This window comes from Globicephala melas, chromosome 11 (assembly GCF_963455315.2).
Source record: "Globicephala melas chromosome 11, mGloMel1.2, whole genome shotgun sequence".
NCBI classification, from domain to species: Eukaryota; Metazoa; Chordata; class Mammalia; order Artiodactyla; family Delphinidae; genus Globicephala; species Globicephala melas.
In genome coordinates, this window is record NC_083324.2 from 84,300,478 (window position 1) to 84,318,423 (window position 17,946).

Below are 17,946 nucleotides of genomic sequence, written 5' to 3' on the forward strand. Positions count from 1 at the left end.
TATCATTTCAAAAGTTCAGAAAGTAAAGGATTCTCTTTCCCGTAAGTAGGTCACACTAATGCCATCTTGTCTAAGAAGGCTTCCAGCTCCTCCTGAGTTCTGATGAATTGCCCCAGGCCCTTGAGCAAACTCTCCCTTAGCCCTCATCATACTGTACTGCATAGGCTCATTTTCTCACCTGTGTCCCCACCAAATTGTAAGTTCCCGAAGGGCAAGGACTTAATATATGCAGAATGTCTAGATTACTGTCCAGCACTCTTAAATAAATGTTAATTCTTCTTATTCTTATTGCTTCACAGTTATATCCCTAGCACCTAGCACGTTTTTCTAGCACAAAGTGTGTGCTCAACATTTGCTTGTTGAACTGTTTCCTATTTGTGCCTTGAGACCAAGTGTGACTGATTTCCTTTTTTTAATGTGAAATCGGTGTTTTTATTTATTTATTGTCTTTCCCCCTCAGCCTTATTAAGGTATTTCTGACATATAACATAGTGTATATTTAAGGTATACAGTGTGATGGTTTGATGCACATATATATTGTGAAATGATTGACACAATAAGGTTAGTTAACACATCCATCACATCACATAATTACAATTTCTAAGCAGGGTATAAGAACCAACAGTCTCATGGTCCACATTGGATCAGGACGTCACATATTGTATTATATCACATTTACCAACCACAAAAATCATGCTGATAAGTTTCATACTTCACAGATCAGAGAATAATAACTTCTTCAGGATTTGACAGCCTTGGATTGGAACCAAGGTGTACCCCCTAAATCTGAGCTTCTACCGAAGAGTCTACATACATATGATGGTTGTGAGAGTCAAGGCAGTCATAATAGTAAAAATAGGTGTGCATCACTCAATATGGGAACGTGAAAAAAGCTTTTCTCCTTGTTTATGATATGTAGCCTGCAGGACTTTTATTTTCTCTCCTTTATAATATTGGCATACTCCTGATTTTAAAATAAATAATCATAGGTATGAACTCCAAAGTTATTTCCAACCCTAAGATTGGGTAATCCCCAAACACTATTTACCAGGCAGGAGCTTTGCCAATTTGATTTTCTAGTAAAGACAGAAAATTCTATTGCAAATTCACCCTGAGGTTTATAACCAGTAACTACTGGCAAGATTTAGGGAGACAAGCACATAAAATACATGCTCCGCAGCAAAGCACCCTCTTGAATTGCCTCCATATTTCCTAGCAAATGTACAGAGGGCTTTTATACCTGAAGTATATAAAACTGCGAGCCCAACTCATATGGTTCAGCACACCAGCACAACATGTGTTAAGATGTATTACCTTTACCTTGTATCATGTTTGCAATTTCCCATTGGATTAACATTCATTTTCAAGAATCCAGAAAGAAAAATCTCTAATGCTTAGAGTGATTTTTTTTTAGCGTACTGATGAAATAAAAGCTAAATGTACAATATTTTTTAGCAATATCGCTGAAAAATAATCATAAATTAATTGTGAGGATTGTAGTTTAAAAACCTGCATTGTCTTCTTTTATGAGAGGGGGTGGGGGCAGAGAGACCAGGAGGGAAGGAAAAAGAAGGAAAGAAAACATAAACCTTGAGATTTGAGTTTCAAGCTTGGGCTGTAGTCATACAATCTCATGTATTATTTTTCCTTAGTAGAACCTTGATTATGTTTGAACAGATCTTTAATAGCTTATTCTTATGTTAAATAGGATTCTTTGTGTATGTTTTAGGTTATGTTCTTTTACCCCAAACACAAAATTACTTCTGCTAGATAACTATGAATAACTTTAATGAAATGCTTCCTGTTGCAAAGATTTGAAGGTCTGACACTGAAGAAGCAGGGTTTTCCCTTTCCCACTGAAGTGACTTTTTCACTTCTTGGGCTCTCGAATGGATGTGGAGAGCATTGCGATAAATTCAGTCTTGCTACAGAGAGGCTACATGTGTATGTAAACTTCCTCACCTTTCCTTCCAGAGGCCCCTGGAGCAGATGTTTGCCTATTGATTTATGCTCCATTATATTTAGCTGTCACTTCACCCAGAATCCTCTGGAGAAAAAGTGGCAGTGGTTTAATGAAATACATGAATACTGCAGTGATGGGCAGGAAGTGAAGGCTTGTTTGAATCTCAACCTGTTATAGAAACGTAAAGTGTTTTTTTGTGTTAGGCATTACGTGAACAAAGTTCGAAGGTGGAATTAACGTTCAGAAGGGATTGTCTACGTGGATCCCTTCTGCCTCCCTCAACTCCCAATACACAGCCTTCCAGGGCACCCAGGAGGCCACAGACACCCACCGTGTTCTGACCCCCTTATGGAAACCTCCTCACAATTATGGCTTTCAGGTCAATCTGGGGTCTTGCTGCTTAAAAATGGTGGAAGCAAATTCTGTTGAGCATTCAATGGCTTCATTTTCCCCTTGACCCTTACCCTCCTTCCAAGAAAGCCAGTGCCTTTTAGCAACCAGCATTACAGGAGAGCACAGGGCTGAGCTACGTCTGGAGAAGCAGCCAGTTACCCATGGGCCATGGCAGAAAGTGTTCTGTCCCAACCTGTCCTTCACTCAGAACCATTGTGTTTGTGGAGATTTATGAAGTATCGTTTCATTTCATTTTCCATTCCAGTGGTTCTTCTTATACAGTACAAATTCTCCCTGGGATTAATTCTAATCTACCTGACCTTACAGAATAGGTTTCCCTTCTGATCGGAGAGACCCAGGCAGGATACAAATGCAGGCATTTGTTGTCTAGGAATTCTAGGTGAAAAAGAGAAAAAATTAAAGGCATAAAGGGAGTAAAAATGGGAGCCGGGAGCACCAAAGACACAATGGAAATGACTGCGTAGGACAAGCTCTTTTCTGTGATGTTGTGTCTCCATTCAGTTGCTCCAAACTCTTCATTCTAATTACTCTTGAACATCTCCCTATATGTGGACCTCTGCTCTCCACACATAATAGCATCCAAGAAAAAGCCCAACCTTTCTCCTTCATTCTTTATCTCAATGAACAAATAAAACTTTACTTATTCTGTTTCACCATAAACTTTCTTTGCATTGTACAATATTATGGTAAACATTTATTGACATACATACTCACTTGGTTTTCATATAGTCCTTGCACATAGGAAGTATTCAGTCATTGTTAGTAAGACTGAATTACATTCAATTAAGCTTTGAAGCAATAACTCTTTTTTCCATTTTTCCATGCAAACTCTTCTCTTGGTTATGGAAACAAATAATTTCACGAGTCTGGGGAGGCTCCTTGGGCTCTGAGTGGCCCAGTGTGACACTGAGAACTCAAGGTCAGATCTGGGAAAGACTCTTCTTACCTTGAGATAGAGTAGGCATTCTGTAAACACTGGATCAGGACTTTAACACACTGTTTGGCCTGGGCTGGTCACCTTTCTCAGCCATTGTCCTTCACTTTTGTCTCAGTTTTGTCCAGAAAGAAACATGCTTCCCAATATTCATTCATTCAGGTTGAATTCATTCAGTTTTGATTCTACAATCATTTATTGAAAGTTTACTCTACTCCAAGCTTTTGCTAGACACTTCACTGTGCTAAAGCAATTTAATGGGATTAGCAGATGCAAACTATTATATATAGAATGGATAAACAAGGAGGTTCTACTATATAGCACAGGGAACTGTATTCAGTGTCCCATGATAGACCATAATGGAAAACAATATGAAGAAGAATGTATATATATGTATAACTGAATCACTTGGTTGTGCAGCAGAAATTAACACAACATTGTAAATCAACTATACTTCAACAAAATAAATTTTAAAATAAAGCAATTTAATCTTCACAAAACCACTCTGAGATAGGTATTATTATACCATTTTACATCTGTGAATACTGGAGTTCAGAGAGGTTATATGAGTTGCTCAAAATTAAGCATCTAATAAGTGAACCAACTTCAGACTCACATCCAGATCTGCTGATACCATGTCCAACATTCTTTTTACTTTAAATCACAAGTGCTCATCCAAACAGATCAGGTTGTGTCCAGTCTGATTTGAGTACTCCCACCTGCTTATCATTTTCCAAAAGTTTGGCATTAACGGTTTGGACTAAATCTATCAGCTCAGATTTGAAGTGCTGCTTACCACTCTCTGGACAAATCATTCTGACAAATGTGGTCTAGTTCCGTGAATGGACTCCAACACACTCTGTTTAAGTTCTGACTATGTTAAGGTGTATCCTTGTTGAAAAGAAATCACAATACACTCAAGACATCAAAATATTACTACAGTATAATAAAACATTTCAGGATACTTCTCTAAAAGAGAGAGGTACTGTGAGCCTGACTGAGGTAAAAGAAACATTTTATTTTATTTGAATCTATTTTTTAAGCTGATGTGTATGTCCTTGGAATGATGCCGATGTAGTGCTATCTTCACCTGCCTTATTAAATACTGATACCAGCCCAAGCATATCTTTATGTTTGTTTCTTTTGGGGAAAAAAAAAGCAAACCTCTTTTCCTATATCATTTGCAAATAAATTTACTTGAGACAGGGCAGAAACCAGAGCTGACTCTTAGACTTTTGACCCCGCATGAGAGAATAACACAGTATATTTAGTGAAGAAAATGGGTAGGGGAGCAGCAGTGGTAAAATACAGTGCTGACAGCTTGTCTTGATCAAGAATATTCTCCATGTGTGCCTTGCTGAAACGTTTCAAAGCGATTTTTTCCTCTATTCTGAAAGGTGTTAAGTATCTCAGAGTGCCAGAAACACATCATTCGCAGCCAATTCTAGTGAATTTTCTGCCAATATTGCATTTCTTCCTTCCTGCCTTTAAGGTATGAGGCTAACTGAGAGTTAAGGAAGTTGCACATCTCAAGACGGAAAGCTTGTATTTTATTTTTTTTAACGTAGTTTATACGCCTTTAACAATTGCAAGAGTTCCCCATATACCTCTGGTTCTCATTGTTCACTTGTGAAGGCAAGCCGCTATAACTTTGGGAAGTGGTTTGATCACAGACATGCCCGACACCCATTTGGTAGACAATCAGAAGTCAGTGTTTGTGTTCTGTAGCCATTACAATTCCCATGGGTGGTTATTTATAGGAGTACAATGGAAGAATTTCAGGTGTTCTGTGAACAAATTAGGCATGTGAAATTAGCATTCAGAGGGGATAAAGAAACGCAAGAAGAGAGGCTGTATCTCTCTCACTCCACACCTCTTTCCAAAGCCCCAGAGAGTTCTGGGTTTTGAAAGATGAATAGGAGTTAATTACATTGAGAGGATGGAGTGGGGAAGAGTATAGAGAGGAAGCTAGAGAAGGCAGAATAAGACACAGAAAAGCTCTGAAGCTCCCAGAACAAAGTAAACCTATGTCCTACGTGCAGCAACTTTGCCTAAGGGGAAGGAAAATTATACTATCCATGTTCCCTGTTACAACTGATTACCTTGCTTGACCTGCCTCTTCCTTCCAACTGTTTCTTCAACAGTTTTTTGTTTTTGCTTTTGTGTTTGTTTTAGGAAAAGCTTCATGCCATGGCAAATAACACCCATCATGGTCTGCCCAGGTACAACCCTTTAGCCTCATCTGCTATCACCTCCTGTGTACTCCTCGCTCTCGGAATACTAAGTTACTTATAGCCACTTCCTCCCAACTCGCACACAGGTACACACCATGCTGCTCTGTATGCTCGTTCCTTTGCTCATGCTGTCCCCTTGCTGCATCAGCCTCTCTGTCTGGAAAATGCCCTGTTGATTTTTCAAATTCCTCCCCAGAGACCAAGTGCTCAGAGTAGTCTTTGGCAAACCTCAGAGTCTCAGACATAATCTTTCCTGTTCATTGTGATTTTTACATATGCTTCTGTTATTACAAATGCTTGTGAATATTGTGATTATAAATGTTTCCGTATCTTTTCTTGCACATGAGTGTGCCCTTCTGTATGTCAGGGGACCATGTTTGTTCACATGTTTACCTCTAGAGCCCAACATAGTCCTTGGTACAATAAAAATGTGGAACATTTTACTGTCTTAACTTATATTAAGTAGATCTTTACTGGGATAAATTTTAACTCTTGGGATCATATTTTTATGAAGATTTGGCTTCAACAGATTGTCACTGCACTTAGGATAAAGGGCCAAAGTCTCACTATCGTACAAAGGTCTGCCTGATGGGTGACCTTCCTTCTGCTCCGTGGTCCTCACTGTGCTTGTTCTTCATCCGTCTCCTTGGTCTATTAACTTCTATTCTTCCTTTAAAACTCATTAAATCACCACTTCCTCATTGATGCTTCCCCGCCATCCTCAAACAAGCCTATAACTTCTGGTAAATACTTCCAAACACCCAGTAATTTTCCATCAACTATCCTATATAGCTCTTATCATAGTTATAATTTAACATTTATTTGCATAATTATTTCATACGTTTATGTTTTCCTGACTATGGTCCATGAAGGTAAAAACTTTATGTTTTTCTTTCGTTTAAAAAATTATATTTTTTTAGAGCCTAGAACAATGCCTGGTACATAGTAGACACTCAATAAATATTTGTTGAATAAACATGATTGTTTTCATTTCCACATTTAAGTATCTTAAATAGTAAGTCAAGATGTATCCATTTTTTTCCTCTTTTGGGAAAATAATCTTGTACCCAGTAGAAACTTCAGATATTAGTCAACTCAAAGGCAAGAGAATGAATCAAATGGTCTATCCAATTGTATTATTTATTATTTTATCTGATTATTTTAAATGGGTTGTGGAGGCATATAATATGCAAATAAAAATGGCAGATGATAGAGATACAAAGGGTCAGGAAGGCCTGACTCCCATCTTCATGTTACCACAGTTTTATGAGGAGGCAGAAAACATACTGATTTAATCACAATGCGATGAGGATTAATATGTGGATCGTAAAAGATGTAACAGGGATACAGAGGAAGGGGCAACTCAGGGCACACCAGGCTTAATGGATTAATCTCATCACACTTCTTGTTCCGCTTATAGTGGTCACCAAAAGCAGCTCAGGACTGTAGATCACCCCTCATCCCCTGAAATCTAATCCTATTACTCCAAACTTAGCCTTTTCTGACCACTTCTATCATTTCCCAAACTGTAAACTCAATTCACTGAGCTTCTGGAGCCCTAAGCCAGTCATGAGTAAAAATCCCATGTATCTTTCACCTCTTCTCTGAATATTCATTCCGTCTTCTTGCTCTGATACCTGCCTCTTTACAAAGCTTCTTTCCCTACAGCCTTTTCAAAGCTTCTCATGGTTTGTGTCCCATGTCACTCGTACCTGTGGGGTCTACTGGTGGGACAGGTGTCTTCCTTGCTGCTTGTTGCCACTTTCAGACCATTTTCATTCTCTCTTCTATGCAGTCACTCATCTTGGACTCTCCTGCCATCAGACAATACCCATTCCCCTACTTTGCAGACATATACTCCCTCTCAAGTTACTATACTTCAATCCTTGAAAAGTTGAGCTCCTTTCTCATTATCTTTATGTCCCAAGTCTTGCCATCATACTTGGTGAGTTAAATATCCAGAGGTGACTCTTTTAGGCTGGCCTTTCATTCTTTGACTTCCAGATATCTGTCCTTCACCCACTCCCATGCATGCAGTCTCATGATCTTGCCTTGATTTTATCATGAATAATTGCAACTCCTTGTAATCTCAACCATGAACATCCCACTCAGTACATATGTGGTGACAAACTGGTGAGGAAGAAAGGAACTCTGTGTTCCCGTAAGAAGGGTCCTAGACCTCCATGACCTGTCAGGGAGGTTCACCCCAAGAACAGTCCGTTTGAGCTGAAGGCTAAAGAATGTGTACGTGTTTATTAAGTAGAGAAGGAAAAAAAATCTATGTAGGGAAGTAAGGGAGAGGGGTTGCAGAGGGAACTCCCCACATAGAAGGAAGACTATGTGTCAAAGCCCTGGGGGTAAGAGAAAGCACATCTAAAGAGCAGCAAATAAAACAACAATAAACAAAGAGTCGTGCAGTGTGCAGAGCTGAGACGCAAAGCCCTTGAGGGAAGGATTTTCACATCTAAGTTGCTCCTGGCAATGAATGCCTAATATTCCATTACTACCATCTTTTCTATTGGTATCAGGACCTCTGGCCTATTCCTGGATATAGCGACCATGAACTTGACCCAAGTCACTGCTAGTTTATACAGTCATAAGATGCCCCTTTCCTCAAATAAAACATTTTTAAGTTAGTATATTATGGATCACCCTCAACAGCTCTGTGCTGGGGTCACTTTCAACCTTGGGGATAGCCACCATGAGTTCTCACAAATGATCTTACCTTGGATATCAGGGCAGACAAACGATGGGTGGTAGGATGCTTCTGGCTCTACTCTCCCACTGTCCAGTGGAGACTGGGCTTTGGAGAGCGGTAGACAGATGCCAACAGGGAGCACTGAGAGTATGTGGCAGCACAGGGCACAGCCATGCCCCGGCAAGCACTAGTGTGTGTGTCTGAGCATCCTCTCCCATATGTGTGCATGACCATGAGGGCCAGCGTGGGTTTATGCAGAAGCAGCTTCTCTCCTTCCCTTCCAGGACTTGGTTGGGAGGCTCAGAATCCCCACGTCACACAAATCACTCTATGTCTGCAAGGCGAATGGCTCTCTCTCGTGCAGTAGACGCGGGGAACACCCGTTTGTTGTGGCCTGGACTTGACTCTGGTCTCTGTCTTCATTCTCTGCTTTCTGTACTGAAGCTCCCTTCGTTTTGGCTCTTTGATAACTGCTGCCTTGATTTCGTGTCTGTTAGCTCTTTAATTCACTTTTGATCACTCTCCTTCCAACTGTAGAAGTTTTTAACACCACCACCCGGCTAACTGACCCAAAACAAAGTCTTTTGATCAGTCCTCCTCTTTGGGTGCCTGGCACACTAGGCTGAGTCATCTGTTTGACCAGAGAGACACCAATCAAGCAAATATATATTCATTTTTATGCCAATGTGAATAGCTTTGATTTTATCCTTCTTTGAAGCTGATGGTTAATATGATGTTTGAAGACATTTAGTTTGGTGTATAAGAAGTACTGTGACACTGTATTTTGATCAGTGTTCTTCAAACTCTTTTACTTCCTAGATATACATGTATGCAGTACACGAGTAAATTCCCATTGCCAGTTGCTGAAAATCATAAACTGCATTTTATGATTCCCTGAAAATGAAAAATGCATGGGTGTGTGAATGTTGCTAACCCATACTTCATCATTTTCAACAGTAAAGCTTTTGCTGCAGAAGTTTTTCCTAGGCAGATCGGTAGAGTTTTAACTTTCTATTCAAGAATATTGATTTAACAGAGGGGCAGAGAGTTTGGCATCTTTTGTCAGCTCTTTCCACTTGAAGACTGATCACTTATGGGCAGTGATCCCCCTGAGCCCAGCATGTCTGGACTTATTTATATAAGCAAACCCATTGTCAGAGGGTTGCAGCAGTAAATAGAGTCTACTGTTTTGTTAATACAATTACTCTTGCCATCTCTACACAATCAAATTGAGCAGCAAGTTTAGATAATAACTGAAGTTTAAGAATATATCATTAAAAAGAATATATATGTGTATAACTGAATCACTTTGCTGTACACATGAAGCTAACACAACATTGTAATCAACTATACTTCAATAAAAAAAAGAAGAAAAAAAGGATCTATCCTTACAAAGGACTTTTACCTAAATTATATACGATAGTATCATTGATCAACTTCATCTAAATGTTTGTCAAGCTGTACTTCACCTATTCTGATTTAAACTAAATGTGCTTTTAACAATATTTACCAGTCAGAGGTTCTAAAAAGAAAATTGACAGTCAGCATGAGAAAATGATTGTACTAAGATGTAAATCATACTATTTGATAATTTATGTTGTTTTGGTTTTCAGAATAGAAATAATTTTAATGAAATATTCATAAAGATTTCCCAGTTGATTCTTTGGGAAATGATTTGTTTCCAGAGTATTTTTTTTCTAGAGTTAAACCTATATACAAATAAAGATTCAGGAAAACAAACTAATATAATACACAATATGGAAAGGGACAAGTGTCTTAAAAATCCATTTGAATGGCTGAGTGATTCTGATAAGGCATACAAAGGGCTGCCGAATTTTTTTCTGTGTTCAGATTAAAAACAAGTTGGGAATGAACAGTGGCTCACCATTTACCATGAAGTGTATCAAAACAATAAGAAACTCAGACAAGTAATGAAACATCATACTGCTTAATGTCACTTTCAGAAAAAAGATAAGCCACATTGGGAATTTTGCTCCTTGCTTGTGTATATCATGTTATATCACACAGTAAGAAATCTGCTGTGAATGCAATAACAGAGAAAGGCCACTTAAACCTATCTATTGTTGCAGGCATGTAACAAATGAACCTTTATTGTATCCTCCCTTCAAGCTGGTCCAGGAATAATAGTATATAGGAAGAGTGTGTCGATACTGATGGCACGTCATTTTTCTCCACTCAGAGTGGTAGGAGGGAAAATCTATTTCATAAATGTCTTTTAACAATATAGTAATTTTATATCATAAGCCTCTTAGGCCAGATTGTCCTAGCGTGACACAAATAGGAATTAGTTGGCAAGTATCCTGTGAATTTTGATTTCACAAAAAGCTGATCTGGATGAATCAAGACAAAAAGTGAATTTGCCCTAAGCGAACTGAAGTCTAGGTACATTTATGAAGAGACTTACCTTTTCATTCTTTTGCTTCAGGCCAGGCTGTCCTTTGTGGAAGGAAGACGGCTTTCAGCATGGCTGGGACTGGTTATCTGTGTGGCCTTCGGTGAGTTACTTACTTTTTTGAGACTCAGTTTCCTCATGAATGAGGAAATAACTATCTTACAAGATTGTTTTGAAGCTCAGACGTAACTTGTGATATTAATTTATGTTAATATACTAAAGGCACAAAATATTTAGATCTAGTAGCAAGTAAATATGAGAGAGATGAAACAGATATAGATGATAGATAGATGAATACATAAAGGAATAGAATCCAGAGGCTGTAGCATTTTTGTTACTGAAATTTTAAATATTTGATTCAGTTTGGAGTTTCAACCACAACTTACATACACAACTCAAGGGTATGATTTTATTAATATACACACGTACAGTTTTCTGCTTCAAATTACCTACTTTTTCAACCCAGGTTTGCATATGTGAGATATCCTTCCTGGAAAGCACACCTATACTTCAGGAAAGATAAGAGGTTTTAAAGGCAGCCCTCCCTATGTGTCAATGAAAGGATAATTTTTAGCTAGTCCTAACTCTGTTCAAAACCTGAGGATTAACGGGCAAAGCTGTCCAGTGCGAGGTATGGCTTACAGTTTGCAGGCATTTGTGCAGTTAACTCCTCAAGATATTTCTTTTTCTTACGACTTTATATTGATAGGGACTGGCTGAATGTCAGTAAGTTATGTGGCATCTACTGAGGCTGTGTAAACAGCCAAATTATCCATATTCATTATTTACACTTTAAACCCCTTGAAAACTGACATTTGCATCGGTGTTTTTTCTCTGTCTTCCTTTCCCTTTATTTCTTTAACCTTCCTCGCTCCCCAATATCTCAAAAACTAAAACATGGTAATGCTGTCCCTTATTACTTCTCCAAGGGACATCCAGTCAACACATTTGAGCAGCAGGAAATCAGCCCAAATTCAGTATGTGGAATTTACCAACCAATGTGACCTTTGAAACCTGGACCAAGTTACTGCCATACTCAACACAATCAAATGGTTTCTTGAGCAAGAGTTGACTGTATTTGCATCTCACCACTGCATGTTCAGTCCAGTGGAAGGGCCTAACTCCAAGGTCTTGCCCTTTGAGATTGTACAGGCCCATGCACATGGACCAGACCTTACCTAGGTAATAAATGTCTAACATGCTAAAGACGTGGGACTTCCCAACACAAAATAGTGAGTGCAGTGGACAAAACCAAAGTCCACACAGGGTTTCTTTAACTATACCCTGAATTTACTGCAAGGGAGGAAAGTAATGAGTAATTTGCAATGAAAAAAAGGACATCCAGAATTTATCTTGGCCCATCACTAATTTTTACTACTGTTCAATACATCTTTTCTGAAAACAAGGTGGGTTTTTGTTTAGCTGGTGGGGGATATTATTAGGAAATGCAAGCCCCCCTCTCAAGAAACATAGGATGCTTCTGAGTACACACTTTACTCTGGAGCTTATGCAGATGCTAAATCTTAAATAACTACTTTAAGGCACTTTTATTTTATCAATCTGTCTTAGATTTAAATGCCAAGACATTTTCATTCTATGTTAAAGAAAACAAAATGAAATTATATGAACACAAGTTTGCTATGTTTTTCTATGCTCCTGATAGCCTATGCCCCCAAATATTTTCCACATGAAAGAAACACTGGCATCCTTCTTTACCTGAGAACATGTCATTGGATGAATTTGTGGAATTACTGAAAGTGTACTGGTCACCAAATTTTACTGTTTGTTCTAGAATTTAAACTTTACAAATAGAAATGTAAATCTTGTACAAAAATTACTATCCAGGATACAGATATGTGACTTTTGCCTCAACTCTGTAATTGCCCCTATTTCTTAGACTGCACATCAATATCACTTTAAACATTAGTTTTTGGATGTCCTTCATAAAGAGCATCACACATTTAAAATATGATCTGCATCTTACGTACACACTGAATATAGGTCAATAACGAGTTAAGGAGAATGGGAGAAATGTACACTATGTAGTATCTGTAAATAGTTTTAGAAATGTCAACTCCTCTGGAGGTCATAAAAGAGAATAATGTAGTCTAAGCCATTGGGCATAACTATATCTTTTTGGATATGGAGGGAAAAAAGCCCTGATCAGTCATGAATCTATTTGATTTTATAGAACACTTAAAAATTGTCTTGACTGCTATAGAATTTTCAAAGGAAACTGACAGTGGGTCTGCATTTGGATTTAAGAATGCTGGGATAGGTACTATGCTAGAATGCTAAAGAATGGTACCATCTAGGATGTTCTGACGTGGACTATAGATAGATTACTTACTACTCAGTATGACATTCTATCTTACTTGTTAAAGCCAGGTTTAATAAATTACTCATAGAACCATCCACGCTTTAATATTTGGTTAAACCCTCTTTGTTTAGAGAATCAGGAACATAAAGTTTGCTAAGCAATTTAATGAATGGCCCTCAATCATAAAAGGTCCAAATGTCACATCATCTCATGTGACTTGACATGTCAGTCAACTGAAATGCAACTTGGAAGGCATTAAAGCTTTTTCAAAGATAGTTAAAGAGCATTTTAATCTGTGTGGTAGTCTGGATGGGACTCCTGGGGGATCACCAGTGAAACAAACAAGAAAACCACAATGTAAAAGTGGATCAGCTATTTTTATCTCCACCAGAAATATTTATTTCTTTATAGTGCTCTTCCCATGAATCAAGTTATCGATCATTCGCTCACACAAAGATGACCACTGGTAGAGCTGCCTAGCACAGTAATTGAACACAGATGTTCACTTTTCCTTTCCTCTTGGTTTGTGTGTGTGTGTGTGTTGCTCCATAATTAATTCTGTGAGACTCTTGACCTTTTACTTCATGTATAAAAAAATTCACAACACATTTAAATAGGATAGAAGTTTTTCACTTTTACAACAGTGTTACTTGTTTGGAATCTCCCATACCCTCCTTGCCCACAGTATCATCTTTCTTTCCAGTGCATTTTAAAGTCAGTAAATAAAAGGGAACTCAGTGTTCACAAAAGGGTCATTTTCAGGACGTATATAAATTTCCTCTTTTCTTTCACTTTGGGTATGTCATTTAGCAAGTGACTTGAGATTGGAGGATCTAGCTAAAATGCAACTCAGCTGTCCTAGTTTTGACACAAAGAAAGTACTGCAAAAGGGAAATCTATCTTATCTAAAGTTGAGGAGCCAAAGAAAAGTCTCTAAATTTATTTATAAATAATGGAATTCAATTCTCTGTGTGTGTATGCGCCATTTTGACTCTGTAGTAGGTAGAAGAATGCGCTTCCCCCCTACAAAAGATGCTTATGTCCTATTCCCCAGAATCTACAGAAGACTTTTAAGGTTTCAAGTAGAATTAAGATTTCCAATCACTGACCTTGAGATGGGAGATAATCCTACATTATCCAGGTGGGCCCAAGATAATGACAAGAGTACTTAACAGTGGAAGAGAGAGGCAGAAGAAGAGGTCAGAGTAATATGATGTGAGAAGAACCCAGCCCATCATTACTGGCATTGAAGGGGGCCAGAAGCCAAGGACTATGGGCAGCCTCCAGAAGGTAGAAGCAGCCAGGAAATGGATTCTTCTCTAGAACCTCCAGAAAGGAATGCAGCCTTGACGATACCTCGATTTTAACCCCATGAGACTGATTTCAGACTTCTGACTTCCAGAACTATAAGATAATAAATTCATATTGCTTTCAGCCACTAAGGTTGTGATCCCTCAGAGCAGCAGTAGGAAAATAATACAGATTTCCAGTCATTCCATACTGTCATGTTTTGTATAATTATATCGTACTTTATTGGAACAGGGGGTCTCAAACACATTGTGGAGTGATATTGGGGTAATAGTGGAGAGAGAGGAAACAAAATCCTAAGTTAGCCCAGAAAATTTTCACGTCATTAAAGAACTGTCTCCCTAAACTCTAATTCAAACAAATATACACACCCCAATGTTCACTGCAGCCAAGACATGGAAGCAACCTAAACATCCATTGACAGAAGAATGGATAAAGAAGGTGTGTGTGTGTGTGTGTATGTGTGTGTATGTATATATATATATATATATATATATATATATATGAAATGGAATATTACGCAGCCATTAAAAAAGAATGAAATAATGACATTTGCAGCAACATGGATGGATCTAGAGATTATCTAACTAAGTGAAGTAAGCCAGACAAAGACAAATAACATTTGATCTGGCTTATATGTGTAATCTGAAAGAAAAGATGACATATATCAATTCACAGTACTATATATATAAAATAGGTAATCAACAAGGACCTACTGTACAGCACCAGAAATTATACGCAATATTTTATAATAACCTATAAGGGAAAAGAATCTAGAAAAGAATGTGTATACATATATATATATATATATAAAAATAAAACTGAATCACTGTGCTGTACATCTGAAACTAACACAACACTGTAAATCAACTATACTTCAAATAAATAAATAAATACGTTTTTTAAAAAAGAAGAGACACAAGTGAGATCTCTTGCTCTCTGTTGCCCACGTGAGGATACAGCAAGAAGGCAGCTGTCTATAAACCAAGAAGGCCCTCACCAGAACGTTCCATGCGGTTCCCTGATCACAAACTTCCCAGTCTCCAAAACTGTTGAAATAAATTTGTTGTTTAAGCCAAAAAAGAAAAAAAAGAACTGCCTCCTTGAAATTTTTCTACTTCTATGCCCTTTGCAATGTTAGCTGTCGCAACAGATTGGTATCATATAAAATATGATCTAACTTTAGTACAATCTAAAAAAAATTTGAGTCTCATTTCAAAGGTCTTATTTTAATGTGATTTTCTTTTTGCAAAATAATGTACTTCAGTATCCCATCTAACTAAAATAAGATTAAAAGCCATCCCAAACTCTTTGTTACAAATCCATCTATTGAATGTGCGTGTGTGTGTGTATCATACAAATCTGCATTTATATGCCATAAGTCATTTTCCTGTTAACTCTCTCACACACAAATTTCTTTCCATTTTTATTTTAACCAATTTCTGAAACAGTAGAGATCACTCTGTTTCTATTTTCAAGTTAAACGACTTTGTACTGGATTCTGCATATGATTTACTGCTTTTAGTTTAAATATGTGAAGTCATAAGAGAGACGGTTTAGCCTCAAGATTTTGCATTTTAAGTCAATGATAATCTAAATTCTAGGAACGGAAGGGAATTCAGAATTCACTACCTTTATGTAGACATCTACATTAATGTTCTAGACTGATAGTGTCTTTTTTTCCCTTTTGCCTTTTCCAATTCTTCTGGGAAGACATTTTCATAGCACATTAAAATAACATGAAATTATGTTTCAAATACATTACACTGTATTTTGTTATGTCTAACCTAAGTCCCTCCTGATTCTTTTCAAATTCGCTTCCTATTCTGGTCTTAATAGTAATATGTCACCTCTCTACATCTTCTGAATCATCTTCCTTTACATACTTGAAATTTTTTTGGTAATCACCATCCTCCAACAATAGCTTTGCCCTCTCCAGGCTTAACAGAGGTTAAAGTGCTTTCCTGAAAGATAAGGAAAAAAATCAACAATTAATCACATTCATTTTTCTACCTTGGTTGTACTCCATAGGTCAATCTTGGAACCAAAACAAGGTACTATACATTAATTCAATTGTGATCATTAATGAATTGAATGATATTAAGACATTCCAGTTAATGTCAAATTTCTTACATATCACTATATTAAACACTCATTGTCAAATTTCTTATAACACCACATTAAATTTATCTTAATTCATGGCCTCCAAAGCCTGGTGTTTTAATCACAATTAAAATCAGAGTTTATTTCTACCCCCAAATGCTGTAGTTTATTTGCTTCTATTAAAGAAGAAGTATCGTTATAGTCCAAAGACTACTAGACAGGGAAGAAGGAAACAAATTCTACACAAGACCCTTATCTTAGCTGGGCCTTAGTTTCTTCTGTAAAATTTAAAAATTTGAACTACACAGATTTATTGTCCCATGTTCCTCCAGCTCCTACCCCTTAGATATTTTTAGCTTAATTGATGTGCATTCATGGGACTCATAGAACAAAACTATCCCATGGCTTGCTGTGAAGTGCTACTTGATTTTTTTCTCACCCAGGAAATTCTTCGTCAGTTAAAACTAATGAAATTAGTGAACGAATCCAAAAATCAATTGTTCTCTAAGCTATCATCTTCTAATGATTTGACAAAATTTTCCAATATGTTTTTAGGGGTGGTAGTTGAGGTAGCAAGCCCCTAATTTCCAAAGCTATTGTTCGGGTAACTTAGAGATAGATTTTATTTATTTTTTTTTAATTTTTGTCTTATATTGGAGTATAGTTGTACAACAATGTTGTGTTAGTTTCAGGTGTACAGCAAAGTGATTCAGTTATACATATATGTGTATCTATTCTTTTTCACAGTAAACTCTGCTCAATACTCTATAATAAACTAAATGGGAAAATAATTTGAAAGAGATTTTAGATGTGTTAGTTCTTATATGGGGATATTTATCTGAAGTTCCAGAAGTTGCTCAAGAAGATATGGAATGCATATGTACAAATGTCCTAATTGCCAAATTATCTATACTTACGAAAAAAAAAAATGGAAATCAACCTACTGTCAGATAAAGTGAAATACTAGGCAGGTACTCCTTAAAATAATTTTCAGCAACTCTTAGGAATAAAAAAATATATTTAAGATACAATCTTAAAATGAACTAAAGTAAGATGGAAGTATCATTTTAACTGTGAATTTATAAACATATTAAATACATTTGCTGAATATGTAAAAAGAAAAAAACTAATGATTAAAGGGAAAAAATAATACTTTTCTAATTGCAAATTTGTCTTTACTCATGCTATATATTTGAAATTATTGTAGCTTATATCCTGGAGATACCTAAACAAATTTCTGAAGAACTATAATGAGAATATATTGCATAATATGAAAATAAGAAATCTCAGAAAATGTAGCTAAGCATACACAGCTTCTTCCTCTTCAGAATGCCCTCTTAGCTGTATTTTAGTTAGTAGAATACTTCTAAGTTTGGGGTTAATGAATATGTCATGAAATAATTTAAGTTCTATCCCTTTAATGTTTTTGATTATAATTTTTTCTTCCTTTTATATTCCTTTCATGTATATTTTGCAGTCTTTAGAGACGGGGATAGAATGGTAGTTTTCAAACAGTAGCTAATACAGTCTCCCAGTTATAACCCAGAACACAATTCCCT

General features: G+C 37.0%; 1 long non-coding RNA gene across 2 annotated transcripts in view; it reads left to right on the forward strand.

Moving 5' to 3' along the window:
• LOC132598076 (uncharacterized) overlaps window positions 1–17,946 on the forward strand; it is a 208,405-nt gene that overhangs the window by 105,838 nt on the left and 84,621 nt on the right. For both annotated transcript variants that reach the window (XR_009565730.1, XR_009565729.1), the window contains exon 4: window positions 10,690–10,759. This is a non-coding gene — a long non-coding RNA (uncharacterized lncRNA). The remainder of the gene's footprint in view (window positions 1–10,689; window positions 10,760–17,946) is intronic.